The sequence below is a fragment of the Arachis hypogaea genome, chromosome 15 (assembly GCF_003086295.3).
Source record: "Arachis hypogaea cultivar Tifrunner chromosome 15, arahy.Tifrunner.gnm2.J5K5, whole genome shotgun sequence".
NCBI classification, from domain to species: domain Eukaryota; kingdom Viridiplantae; phylum Streptophyta; class Magnoliopsida; order Fabales; family Fabaceae; genus Arachis; species Arachis hypogaea.
The window spans coordinates 64,618,170-64,631,972 of NC_092050.1; the positions used below are offsets into that span (position 1 = coordinate 64,618,170).

Consider the following 13,803-nt stretch of genomic DNA (forward strand, 5'->3'; position numbering starts at 1 on the left):
CGTCCTCGAGCAAAAGAAGAAAGAAGAGAGTAGAAGAAGAAGAAATAGAGGAGATGGAGGGGGCTTAGTGTTTCGGCCAAGGGGGAGAATTAGTGTGCATGTTGTGTGAAAATGAAGGAGTGAAGATGGGTTTATGTAGGAGTGGAGAGGGGGGAATGGTTCGGCCATTATGGGTGGGTTTGGGTGGGAAAGTGGTTTGAATTTAAATGGTGAGGTAGGTAGGGTTTTGTGAAGGATGGATGTGAGTGGTGAAGAGAATGGTGGGATTTGATAGGTGATGGGTGTTTGGGGAAGAGGTATTGAGGTGATTGGTGAATGGGTGAAGAAGAGAGAGAGAGGTGGGGTAGGTGGGGATCCTGTGGAGTCCACAGATCCTGAGGTGTCAAGGATATCTCATCCCTGCACCAAGTGGCATGCAAAAATGCCCCTTTCTGCCAATCCTGGCATTAAACGCCAGGCTGCTGCCCATTTTTGGCGTTTAATGCCAGCTTCTTGCCCATTCCTGGCGTTAAACGCCCAGAATGGTGCCAGACTGGGCGTTTAACACCCATTCTGCTACCCTTACTAGCGTTTAAATGCCAGTAAGTTTCTCCTCTAGGGTGTTCTATTTTTAATACTATTTTTCCTTTTGTTTTTGCTTTTTCAATTGTTTTTGTGACTTCACATGATCATCAACCTAAGAAAACATGAAATAACAAAAGAAAATAGAAATTTAACATAGAACAGTAAAGATTGGGTTGCCTCCCAACAAGCGCTTCTTTAATGTCAATAGCTTGACAGTGGGCTCTCTTGGAGCCTCACAGATGTTTAGAGCAATGTTGGAACCTCCCAACACCAAACTTAGAGTTTGACTGTGGGGGCTCTGTCTGACTCTGTATTGAGAGAAGCTCTTTATGCTTCCTCTCCAGGTTCGGCCATGTGAGACGTGTTTATGGCCTTGCACTCTCTCTTTGGATTCTCTTCTGTATTGCTTGGGAGAGTATTAGGAGGGAGTTCAGTAATTTTCTTACTCAGCTGACCCACTTGTGCCTCCAAATTTCTAATGGAGGACCTTGTTTCAGTCATGAAACTTTGAGTGGTTTTGATTAGATCAGAGACAATGGTTGCTAAGTCAGAGTGGCTTTGCTTAGAATTCTCTGTCTGTTGCTGAGAAGATGATGAAAAAGGCTTGCTATTGCTAAACCTGTTTCTTCCACCATTATTGTTGTTGAAACCTTGTTGAGGCCTCTGTTGATCCTTCCATGAGAGATTTGGATAATTTCTCTATGAAGGATTGTAGGTGTTTCCATAGGGTTCTCCCATGTAATTCACCTCTTCTATTGCTGGGTTCTCAGGATCATAAGCTTCTTCTTCAGAGGAAGCTTCCTTAGTACTGCCTGTTGCTGCTTGCATTCCAGACAGACTCTGAGAAATTATATTGACTTGTTGGGTCCATATTTTATTCTGAGCCAATATGGCATTCAGAGTATCAATCTCAAGAACTCCCTTCTTCTGAGTTGTCCCATTATTCACAGGATTCCTTTCAGAAGTGTACATGAATTGGTTATTTGCAACCATTTCAATGAGTTCCTGAGCTTCTGCATGCGTCTTCTTCAGATGAAGAGATCCTCCAGCAGAGCTATCCAATGACATCTTGGATAGTTCAGACAGACCATCATAGAATATACCTATGATGCTCCATTCTGAAAGCATGTCAGAAGGGCACCTTCTGATCAATTGCTTGTATCTTTCCCAAGCTTCATAGAGGGATTCACCTTCCTTTTGTCTGAAGGTTTGGACTTCCACTCTAAGCTTACTCAGTTTTTGAGGTGGAAAGAACTTTGCCAAGAAGGCATTGACTAGCTTTTCCCAAGAGTTCAGGCTTTCTTTAGGTTGTGAGTCCAACCATGTCCTAGCTCTGTCTCTTACAGCAAAGGGAAAAAGCATAAGCTTGTAGACCTCGGGATCAACCCCATTGGTCTTGACAGTGTCACAGATTTACAAGAATTCAGCTAAGAACTGATGAGGATCTTCCAATGGAAGTCCATGAAACTTGCAATTCTGTTGCATTAGAGAAACTAATTGAGGCTTAAGCTCAAATTTGTTTGCTCCAATGGTAGGGATTGAGATGCTTCTCCCATAGAAGTCGAGAGTAGGTGCAGTAAAGTCACCAAGCACCTTTCTTGTATTGTTGGCATTGTTGTTTTCGGCTGCCATGGCTTCTTCTTCCTTGAAAAGCTCTGTTAGGCCCTTTAGAGAGAATTGTGCTTTAGCTTCTCTTAGCTTTCTCTTCAAGGTCCTTTCAGGTTTAGGATCAGCTTGAACAAGTATGCCTTTGTCCTTGCTCCTGATCATATGAAAAGAAAGGAGAAGAAAATATGGAATCCTCTATGTCTCACTATAGAGATTCCTTGAGGTGTCAGAGGAAAAGAAGAATAGAAGGAGCAGGTAGAGAAGAGAGAATTCAAACTTATCAAGGGAGATAGAGTTTGAATTGCACCTTGAGGAGGAGTGTTAGTCCCTTAAATAGAAGGATGTGAGAAGAGGGGAAGAATTTTCAAAAATTAATTAAAAAGATTTTGAAATAATAAAAAGAAATTTGAAAATTTGATTGAGATTTTCGAAAATTAAGATTAGGAAAGAAATTAAGTGATTTTTGAAAAAGATTTTGAAATTAGAAATAAAAAAGATATGATTGAGAGTTAATTTTGAAAAAGATGTGATTGAAAAGATATGATTGAGAAGATATGATTGAAAATCAATTTTAAAAGGAAAGTTTTAAAATTAAAGTTGATTACTTGACTAACAAGAAATTAAAAGATATGATTCTTAAAATTTAAAATTTGATCCTTTCTTAATAGGCAAGTAACAACTTGAAAATTTTGAAGTAAATCATTAATAGTAGCAAGGATTTTCGAAAATAATAAAAAATGGAAAGAAATTGATTTTGAAGAGATATGATTGAAAAGATATGATTTGAAAAAGATTTGATTTTGAAAAATTATGAAAATTTGAAAAAGATTTGAATTAAAAACAAAATCTTCCCTCTAGTGTCATCCTGGCATTAAACGCCCAGAATGGTATCCATTCTAGCGTTTAACGCCCAAAGTGCTACCTTTTTGGGCGTTAAACGCCCAGCCAGGTACCCTGGCTGGCGTTTAAACGCCAGTTTTCCTTCTTCACTGGGAGTTTTGAACGCCCAGCTTTTTCTGTTTGATTCCTCTGCTAAATGTTCTGAATCTTCAATTCTCTGTATTATTGACTTGAAAAGACATAGTTTTGAAAATTTTTTTGAATTTTTTCAATGATGAGAAACAATCAAAATACAACTAATCTTAGGAAACTCAAATCAAAGAAACAATGCATGTAGGACACCAAACTTAAAAATTTTCATATAAGAGACACTAACAAATTGAGAATGCATAAGAGAAACAACAAAACACATAAAACAAGAGAATTTAAAGATCAGAGCAATGAAATCATCAAGAACAACTTGAAGATTAATGAAGAACATAATGCATGTAATTTTCGAAAATTATAGGTATGCAATTTACACCAAACTTAAAATTAGATACTAGACTCAAACAAGAAACATAAAATATTTTTGATTTTTATGATTTTATAAATTTTTTTGTGATTTTTTGAAAATTGAGTGGAGAAGAAAATAAAGGGGTTCATAATTTTTAATAAGAGTTTCAGGAATCATTGCAATGCTAGTCTAAGACTCCGGTCCAGGAATTAGACATGGCTTACTAGCCAGCCAAGCTTTCAATGAAAGCTCTGGTCCAAAATACTAGACATGGCCAATGGCCAGCCAAGCTTTAGCAGATCATTGCTAACAACAGCAGAATTGATAGAAATCAACAAGCTCTAGTGATGATAAGTTGAAACCTCGGTCCAATAAGATTAGACATGGCTTCACAGCCAGCCAGACTTCAACAAATCATCATAAAACTCTAGAATTTATTCTTAAAAACTCTGAAGAACAAAATAGAAAATTTTTGTATTTTTTAAAAAAAATTTTCAAAAATAAAAAATAAAAAGTAAAATTACCTAATCTAAGCAACAAGATGAACCGTCAGTTGTCCAAACTCGAACAATCCCCGGCAACGGCGCCAAAAACTTGGTGCACGAAATTGTGATCATCAACAATGGTGCCAAAGACTTGGAGCTCTCAAACGTGAATCACACTTTGTCACAATTCCGCACAACTAACCAGCAAGTACACTGGGTTGTCCAAGTAATACCTTACGTGAGTAAGGGTCGATCCCACGGAGACTGTCGGCTTGAAGCAAGCTATGGTTATCTTGTAAATCTCAGTCAGGCGGATTCAAATGGTTATGGAGGATTAATAATTAAAAGATAAATAAAACATAAAATAAAGATAGAGATACTTATGTAATTCTTTGGTTGGAATTTCAGATAAGCGTATGAAGATGCTTTGTTCCTCCTGAACCTCTGCTTTCCTATTGCCTTCTTCCAATCATTCATACTCCTTTCCATGGCAAGCTTTATGTTGGGCATCACCGTTGTCAATGGCTACTTCCCGTCCTATCAGTGAAAATGTTCCAAATGCGCTGTCACCGCACGGCTAATCATCTGTCGGTTCTCGATCATGTTGGAATAGGATCCATTGATCCTTTTGCGTCTGCCACACGCCCAACACTCGCGAGTTTGAAGCTCATCACAGTCATCCCTTCTCAGATCCTACTCGGAATACCACAGACAAGGTTTAGACTTTTCGGATCTCAGGAATGGCCGCCAATAATTCTATCCTATACCACGAAGGTTCCAATCTTAGACTAGAAACCCAAGAGATACACATTCAAGCTTGTTTGCATGTAGAACGGAAGTGGTTGTCAGTCATGCATTCATAGGTGAGAATGGTGATGAGTGTCACATAATCATCACATTCATCATGTTCTTGGGTACGAATGAATATCTTGGAGAAGAAATAGACTTGAGTTGAATAGAAAAACAATAGTACTTGTATTAATTCATGAAGAACAGCAGAGCTCCACACCTTAATCTATGGTGTGTAGAAACTCCACCGTTGAAAATACAAAAGTGATAATGGAGGTCATTGGCTTCGGCCCCAGGGAGGGAACCAGAAGAACCAAGATGAAAATACAATAGTAAAAGGTCCTATTTATAAAGAACTAGTAGCCTAGGGTTTACAGAAATAAGTAATTAATGCAGAAATCTTCTTCCGGGCCCACTTGGTGTGTGCTTGGGCTGAGCATTGAAGCTTTCATGTGTAGAGACTATTCTTGGAGTTAAACGCCAGCTTTTGTGCCAATTTGGGCGTTTAACTCCAGCTTTTGTGCCAGTTCTGGAGTTAAACGCCAGAATTCTTGAGTTGACATGGAACGCCAGTTTGGGCCATCAAATCTCAGGCAAAGTATGAACTATTATATATTGCTAGAAAGCCCAGGATGTCTACTTTCCAACACAATTGAGAGCGCGCCAATTGGGCTTTTATAGCTCCAGAAAATCCACTTTGAGTGCAGGGAGGTCAGAATCCAACAGCATCTGCAGTCCTTTTTCAGCCTCTGAATCAGATTTTTGCTCAGGTCCCTCAATTTCAGCCAGAAAATACCTGAAATCACATAAAAACACACAAACTCATAGTAAAGTCCAGAAAAGTGAATTTTATTTAAAAACTAATAAAAATATAATAAAAACTGACTAAAATATACTAAAAACATACTAAAAACAGTGCCAAAAAGCGTATAAATTATCCGCTCATCAGTCATATGGTGGTCTGGAGGAGTTGTTCACATAGTTGGCTTGCTCCCATTCACATTCAACTTCTGGGGTGTTCTCTTCTTGCATAGGTGCTTGGGCTTGGATGGCTGAGACTTGATTCTTCTCTATTTGCTTGGTTAGAGCTGCTAGTTAAGCTGTGATCACTTTGTTTTGAGCCAACAGAGCATCCATAGGGTTGAGCTCCATTATTACCCTTCTTGGGTTTCTATCGGAGGCATAGAAATATTCATTGTTGGACACTATTTCTATAACATCTATAGCCTCTTCAGTTGTCTTCTTCTTGTTGAGAGAGACTCCAGAAGAGTGGTCTAAGGCCTTCTTTGACTCTTGTGAAAAACCTTCATAGAAAATGTGTAACTGTACCCATTCATTGAACATGTCAGGAGGGCACTGACGTTGTGATTTTTTGCCAGTAAAGAATTTCGTAAAAATATTCGCATTGTAGATATAGTCTCTAAACCGACAGAAATTCCTTCGTACAAATATTTTGGTTGTCACAAGTAACAAACCCCTTAAAAATTGATAACCGAAGTATTCAAACCTCGGGTTGTCTTCTCAAGGAACTGCAGGAAAGTATGTTCTTATTATTGGTTATGGAGATTGTAGAATTAGGGGTTTTAAGAATGAGGGATAAATATGACAGTTGATTTAAATAGCAATTAAAATAAATAAACAAATACTGTAAAGCAAACTTTTGGCAAGGTATGAGAAATTGGAATTCCAGGCTTAGTTATTCTTATCAACAACAATGAAAGTCGAATCTTAATTCCACTTAATCAACCTTTACTAAAGCAAAGGAAAGTCAAGGGATTAATTGGCTTGATCTTCGAATCCTATTTATTTCCTAAGAAAAGGTTGGGATTATTGAAGTTTAATTCAATTAGCAAAGATAACAGTTATCAATTATGTTGAGATAAGATAACTCCTGAGTTACTGCTTTCTTAACCAAAACCAAAAGAGGAAAAAGTAAAATTGCTGGAATAAAAATGCCTTCAGATGTAAAGCAACAATAACATAAATTAAAGAAACCAATCATGAATTGAAATACCTCAAATAACATTAATAAGTGAAATTGTAATCTAACATGAAGAGTTCATACACTAAATTGGAAGAATAAATAAAAATAAAGAACCTGGGATTGAGAGTTACTCCTAAAACTAAGAGAAGTCCTAAATCCTAATCCTAAGAGAGAGAGAGAGGAGAGAACCTCTCTCAAAACTAGATCTAAAACATGAGAAGTGGAAATTGGTGAGCTCTCCTTGAATGGATGCATTCCTTCACTTCATAACCTCTGGTCTATGCCTTCTGGACTTGGATTTGGGCCAAAAAGGGCTTCAGAATCCGCTATGAGCGTTTTCTGCAATTTCTGGTGTGTAGCCTCTGTCACGCGTCCGCGTGGGTCACGTGGTCGCGTCATTCGGAGCTTTTCCTTGCCACGCGGTCACGTCAGTCATGCGGCCGCGTCGCTGCTGATTCGCGCTTGGCACGCGATCGTGTCGTCCATGCGATCGCGTGGATATCAGTTTCTTCAAGGACTCCATTTTGTGCTTTCCTTCCATTTTTGTATGTTTCCTTTCCATCCTTTGAGTCATTCCTGCCTTAGAAGATCTGAAACTACTCAACACACTAATCACGGCATCGAATGGAAATAAAGGTAATTGAAATAATTAATTTTAAAGCATAGGAAACATGTTTTTCACATACATCACATAATAAGGAAGGAAAAGTAAAACCATGCAATTAACATGAATAAGTGGGTGAAGGATTGAATAAATCACTCAAACTAAGCACAAAATACATCATAAAATATGGGTTTATCAACCTCCCCACACTTAAACAATAGCATGTCCTCATGCTAATTCCAAGGTAATGAGTAAGGTTAAAGTGATGGAATGTCATGCAATGCAATCTAATCTAAATGCAACTACCTAAATGAATGATGCATCATGCAATTCTAATTTATTCACTCATATATAAAGCTTACAGGTAGTTAAATTAATTCACATTCTCAAGGAGTCATATATATATATAGCGAAGCCTTAGATAATCAATAAGCACTTTTACAGTTGAGATAGGAGAGAAAAAGCATTTTATGAACTTGCAAGACAATTAGATAATTCAAACAGAGATAAATGTTAATGAGCTATTGAACCTTCACTGGATTTGTGTTTACTCTCTAGCCACTCAGTGTTTATTGGGTTAATCACTCTATTCCTCTTTTTATTCTTCCTTTCTATAACTTTGTTCTTCATCTAACCAATCAACAATTATAGAATACAGTCATACCAAAAATCATGAGGTCTTTAATTAAGGTTGTAATGGGGCCAAGGTAAAGGTAAGGATATATGTATAAGGCTAAGTGAGCTAAATAGTGAATCCTTAATTAGACTAAGATCTCACCTAACATACATACTTAGTAAGACAAAACTTCTTTACCTATTTTCCCATATTTTCCCACTTGATGTTACATGCTCATGTTTCAATTCTTATTTTTATTTTTATTTTTTTTATCCTATGTGCATTGCTTTTATTTTGCATTTGGGGAATTCTTTTTGTATCCCCTTTATTAAATACTGAAAAATAACTTTTTTTTTAAATGCACATGGTAATTTAATCACTTTGATTTCTCATGAGCATGCATCCCAAAATTTCTTATTTTGAGTTATTTTTATCCTTTTCAATTTTTCTACCTCTTGTTTTTATCATCCATGTTCCCAATAGGTTTCCCACCTTTTAAACTATTCATAATTTTCTATCTTAAGCTAACCAAGGATTCAACTTGGGATTTTATTTTGTTTTTCTGCTTAAGGCTAGTAGTGTGGCTAAATAGAAAAAAAGGGGTTTAAAGGCTCAAGGGGACTAACAAGGGTGATGTGCAAGGTAGGTTATTTTTGGGATAAATAAGGTAAAATCAAATAATGGCCTCAATCATTCTTTTGGTATGTATCTATATTCTATATTCTATAATTGGACATATAGATTAAAACAAAGTAAAGAATACCATAATATAAAAGAAGGGCGGAACACACAGGAATAAAAATTATGGTTTGAATGTAACCATACAATTAAGCTCAAAACTCACAGGCTATGTGTTCTCTAGCTTAAAAATCATTTATCACTTATGTATGTCATGCAGGTTTAGTTAAAAATTCTCATTATTCTCAATGTAAAAATTATATTGAATGGCTTTAAAGTTCTAGTGTTTCTCCTTGATGAAGTGTTGTTAACTTAACTACATGATGTAATGCTATATATACAAGGTTTATGGATTTAAATCTGTTATGTTCAAGTTCCTAGCTTACTTCCTTTTTATATTTTCAATTTAAACTAAGCTATCTTATGAAAAAAAGGGTAAACTATACTGAATAATCCACTAATAAGTTAGAATTGAAAACTAAACTAAATAACTAAGATATGAACTAAAGTGCAAGATGCAGAAATAGAGTAAAAATATATAAAAGTAATGTATAAGTACTCAGAAAATAAAAATAAAAAATAAAAAGAAAAATACAGAAAAATATCTAAAATAAAAGAAAAAGAGTCTGTAGTGGTTCACCAAAATAATACGCTAGAGATGGCGACCTCCCCACACTTAAAATGAAGCATCGTTCCTGATGCTCACTCACGCAGGGTGTGAAGGGGTGTCATCACTGGAAGGGATGGTAGCTGGTGTCTCTGTGGTGGCTGGCTGAATGTCCGGCTGCTGAAGAGGAGGGACTGTCTGAATGGGGATCTCAGGATCTACAGCCTGGATCTGCTGGGGTGCTGCCTGCTGGGTGACAGCCTGCTTCGCCTCTCCCTGGGGATGGGTCTCTGCCTCGGGCGCATCCGCCTCCTCCTCAGATGCCTCAGAAGGTGTGTCAGGCTCGGAGGGGCTGTCGCCGGATCATATCATCAGCTTCAGGTGCTCGTAGCGTCGCTTGTTGTGATGCTCCATCTGGTCAAGTCATCGAAACAAGCGGTGCACCAGATGATAGACAGGCTCTATGGCAGGTGGAGGTGCAGTGGTGGTGGCAGGGGTAGATGGTGCAGCAGTGGAGGAAGAGGGATCGGCAGATGGTGTAGTTGTATCATCAGCAGTAGCAGTCAGGAATGGGGGTCTGTAGCCCAAGGCCAGGAAGTTCCTGCTGTGTGGGATAAGCTTCTTGCACTCTGCAGTAGGTGGCCTCTCATCAGCATCCTCCCATGGCACGTCAGCTCGACGGCCCAGCTGTGTAACCAGATAGGGAAAGGGGAGAGTGCCGCAGACGTGGACCCTGGCCATGTAGTGCCGGATAAAGCGTGGTAGGTACAGGTCCTTGCCCTCCATCACACACAAAAGGTGGGTGATCATAGCGGCTGGTATCTCAGTCTCGTGAGTACTCGGCATAATGTAGCTGCTGAAGATCTGATGCCATAGCCGAGCCTCATCGTTCAGGTAAATCCGCTTGATCCCTTTGGGCATGGTGGTGTTCTGACCCATCATCCAAGGAACGGACGGGTCAAGGGCAATCCGGGCCTTGACTGCATCCCAGTCAAACTTTATGAAGCGCATATCCTCCTCAGCTTTCTGATAGCCATCTGTCTGATCAGTCTTAGGCAGAAGTTTCAGAACCTCTTTTTTTGCCTCCTCAGTAACCAATATCTACTTCTCTCTGAGGTTTACTGCATCAAGGGATGTTTTGAAGTAGTTGCAGTAGAATTCCCTAACCGAAGATGCATTAACTTCAGTCAGAGGTCTCTCCAGAAAGAACCAGCCTCGTTGTTTGATCTGATCAGAGGTGTATTGCTGAAGTTCTTCTGGGATCTTCAAAGTCCGCTCCAGGTATTGGTTCCTGGAGTTTGCAAACACCGGATACTTCAGCTCACAGTATCGGTTTGCAAACTTTACTGGGTCAGTGGCGGGAAGTAGCTAGTCGGCCTTCTCCTGCGGGGTAAAGGCTTTCTCCCACAAGGAGGCGTCGTGCATGAGGTCGATGATAGACACGGAGGCTTCGCCTCATTTCCTTTTGCCAGTAGTGGCCTTGCCTTTGCCCCGTCTCTCGGAATCTGACATCCTGAAAAATAGAAAGCCAGGATAGAATAAAAATAGGAAAGCAAATAGGCAAATAGTCAAAGAAAATACAAAGTGGCAAAGGAGCAATAGGATAATGAATATGAGTTAAGTAGAATGTGCATTTAGGATTGTATATGAGTGAAAAGTCTGAAAAGAAGAAATCACAATCCAAAATATAATTGAATGCAAGTTAAATAGAAAAAATTAACATCATGCCTGGGTTAGAATGTTAAAAGAAAGTGAAAGAAAAGCAAGAAAAGAAGTTTTGAAAAGGTTAGGTTGGTTAGATTTAAAATTAGTGAGTTAGTGAAAAATGGGTTAAAGTAAGAGGCATAATGAAAATAGACCAAGTAACAAGTAATCACAGGTAGAAGCTATAGGTAACTCATATTGAAACAAGTAAAACAGTTTGATGATGATTCAAATAGAGAGGAAGAAAGCAAAAATAGGAATCAAACATCAAAATTGCAGTTTATGAACTAGGAGATCAAAGAAAATAAGAATGCATGCCTAAGCATTCATGAATTGGTTTGGTGAAATTATAGGAAAGCACAGTTGAAAATGCCAAAACCAAGACATGAACAGAAATATTTCACAGAAATTTGGGCAGCATTCCGGCTAAAATAGGACTTTTCTGGAAAATAAACAGCAAACAAGCAGTTCATATGAATCCAAATTAAAGCTTGCAATTACATATACGGAATATAAACATGAAAGTTCAATGTAAAGAGCAGCAAATACAGGAAAGTACAGCATATGAACAAGATCACAGCAGCAACAAATTTGCAAATTTGATAAAATAGAAACAAGAACAGTGCAAATAAACAGACCTAAATCCACTAACCACATCCTAGGTTACCTAACAACCTAAAATCCACTACAACATGCATATCTAACTATCCTAACATGAACAAAAATGGAAAAATAAGAATAAACTATGAACGGATAAAAGGGATTGCGTGTTGCGGAACCTGGAAGGCGAAAGAAGGAGGTTGGGGTACAGAGGTGGCTGGGGTGGTGGCGGTGACGTCCGGTGCGGCGGCTGGCGGTGGTGGGCACGACGGTTGCTGCTGTTAGGGGGGTAGGGGCTTTGGGAAGGGTAATGGGGGAAGTAGGGGAGAGGGTTGGGGGTCGCGAGTGGTGGTGGGAGGCTGCGTGGTTGGGACGGTTGGCGGCGGTGGGTGGTGGCGCGGAGGGGAGCAGTGGCGGAGGAGGAGGGAGAAAGAAGAAAGAGGAAGAAAGAAGAGGGAAGGAGGGAGGGGGGTAGGTGGCAGCGGCGTCTGAGTGGTGGCGCGATGTTGGCGAAGAATAGAGGGAGAAGAGGAAGTTGGGGGGGGCTGCGCGAATGTAGGGTTTCGCGTGACTGGGGGGTTATATTTTTGAATCCACGTGGCCGCGTGGGGCACGCGGTCGCGTGGTTGGGGTGAAAATGGGGTTGACGCGATCGCGTGGGGCGTGCGATCGCATGGAGGGGATAAAAGAAGGGATGACGCGATCGCATGGGGCATGCGATCGCGTCGCTGGAAATTGTGCTAAACGCACGAATCCAACGTCGTTCCAGCGCAACTCTCTGTCTCCTATTGGGAATTGTGCAATCCATGCGACGCGATCGCGTCGCTTACGCGGTCGCGTGGGATTAGTTGTGTGCATGTGACGCGATCGCATGGGGCATGCGATCGCGTGGGCCATTTTGTGTTAGACGCACAACGGCCGCACTATTCCAGCCTAACTTTCTGGATGTTGGATGTTGACGCCGATCTCCGGGTCACGCGGCCGCGTGGATGACGCGGTCGCGTGGGAAGTGTAGTTCGCCATTTGACGCGATCGCATGAGTGATGCGGTCGCGTCGCGCACCCCTTTTTTTTTATGCAGAATGCGGAATGCAATATGCAGAATGCAGTGCTTGATGTAAATGCTGTGCGTGATTCCAGGTTCAATAAAATAAAATAAAATTCAAAAACAAAAAAAACTAAATAAAATTAAAATTGCAAAAGGAACGATCATACCACGGTGGGTTGTCTCCCACCAAGCACTTTTAGTTAAAGTCCTTAAGTTGGACATTTGAAGAGCTTCCTGTTATGGTGGCTTGTGTTTAAATTCATCCAGAAATCTCCACCAGTGCTTGGAATGCCAATAGCCTCTGGGGTCCCAAACTAGGCATGTAAAGCTTCTGAGCAGCTTCAAACAGATTTTCAGGCTTCCGGGGTGACGAATGTCAGAATAGATTCCAGGATCCCAAGCCTTGGATCTAAATTCGCCTCCGTCTTGATCTATATTTTTCCATTCGAGCGATTTAGAAAGTAGATTCTCACCATAGTGACCAAACATTTTCCGAGATCCATTCAATTGAGCTTGATACCAATCCGTGCACTTCAAGTTGAAGCGTGGAACCTTATTGAACCTTGTACACCAGCTCTGAGCACGAGCCATTTCCCTCTTACTCTTAAAGCCGCATAGAGCTCTAAGCTGGCCATCTGTTTCAAGTAAACCATATTCAAGTGAATAAGTAAAGTTAAAGGTTAAGGATTGTACCCATTTGAAGCTTGTATTAGACGGTAATGGCCTTGGGGTAGGTGATTCCAATGGTTCTGTGAGTTCTACTCCCTTGTGTTCTTCTGTGAATTCCTCTACTTCCTTGTAAGGTTCTTCAAATGCATCTGAGTCCTGGTCAAAGTCTTCTATGTCTTCCTCATCACTTGAGTCATAGATGGGAGGTTGAGAGAAATCTACCTCTGCCTCATCTTCGTATTCATTTGGTGAAGATTCTTTGATCTCAGAGAATTCACTTGCGGATGCAAGTTTATTACTAAGAGAGCTTGACTTGCGACTATCATTATCAAGGGAATTTGTGTCCTGGTTATTCCGTCTAGTTCTTCATAAACGACTTGCCTTGGGGATTGTGCAATATCCTCCTTAGCATTAACTGTAAGGTCCTTGACGGAGTTCTCCTCGGCTCTGGATTCCCATGGAGGTTCAGCGTCTCCTAGATCTTCAACCAACTCTTCTTCTTGTACAATGAC

The 13,803-nt window shown here is 40.0% G+C and overlaps 1 non-coding gene across 1 annotated transcript; it reads left to right on the plus strand.

Moving 5' to 3' along the window:
- The first annotated feature begins 1,686 nt into the window (after nucleotides 1–1,686).
- LOC112753029 (small nucleolar RNA R71) lies at nucleotides 1,687–1,794 on the plus strand. The gene has a single exon (XR_003177431.1). It is a non-coding gene; the product is annotated as a small nucleolar RNA R71 (small nucleolar RNA).
- Nucleotides 1,795–13,803: the final 12,009 nt, after the last annotated feature.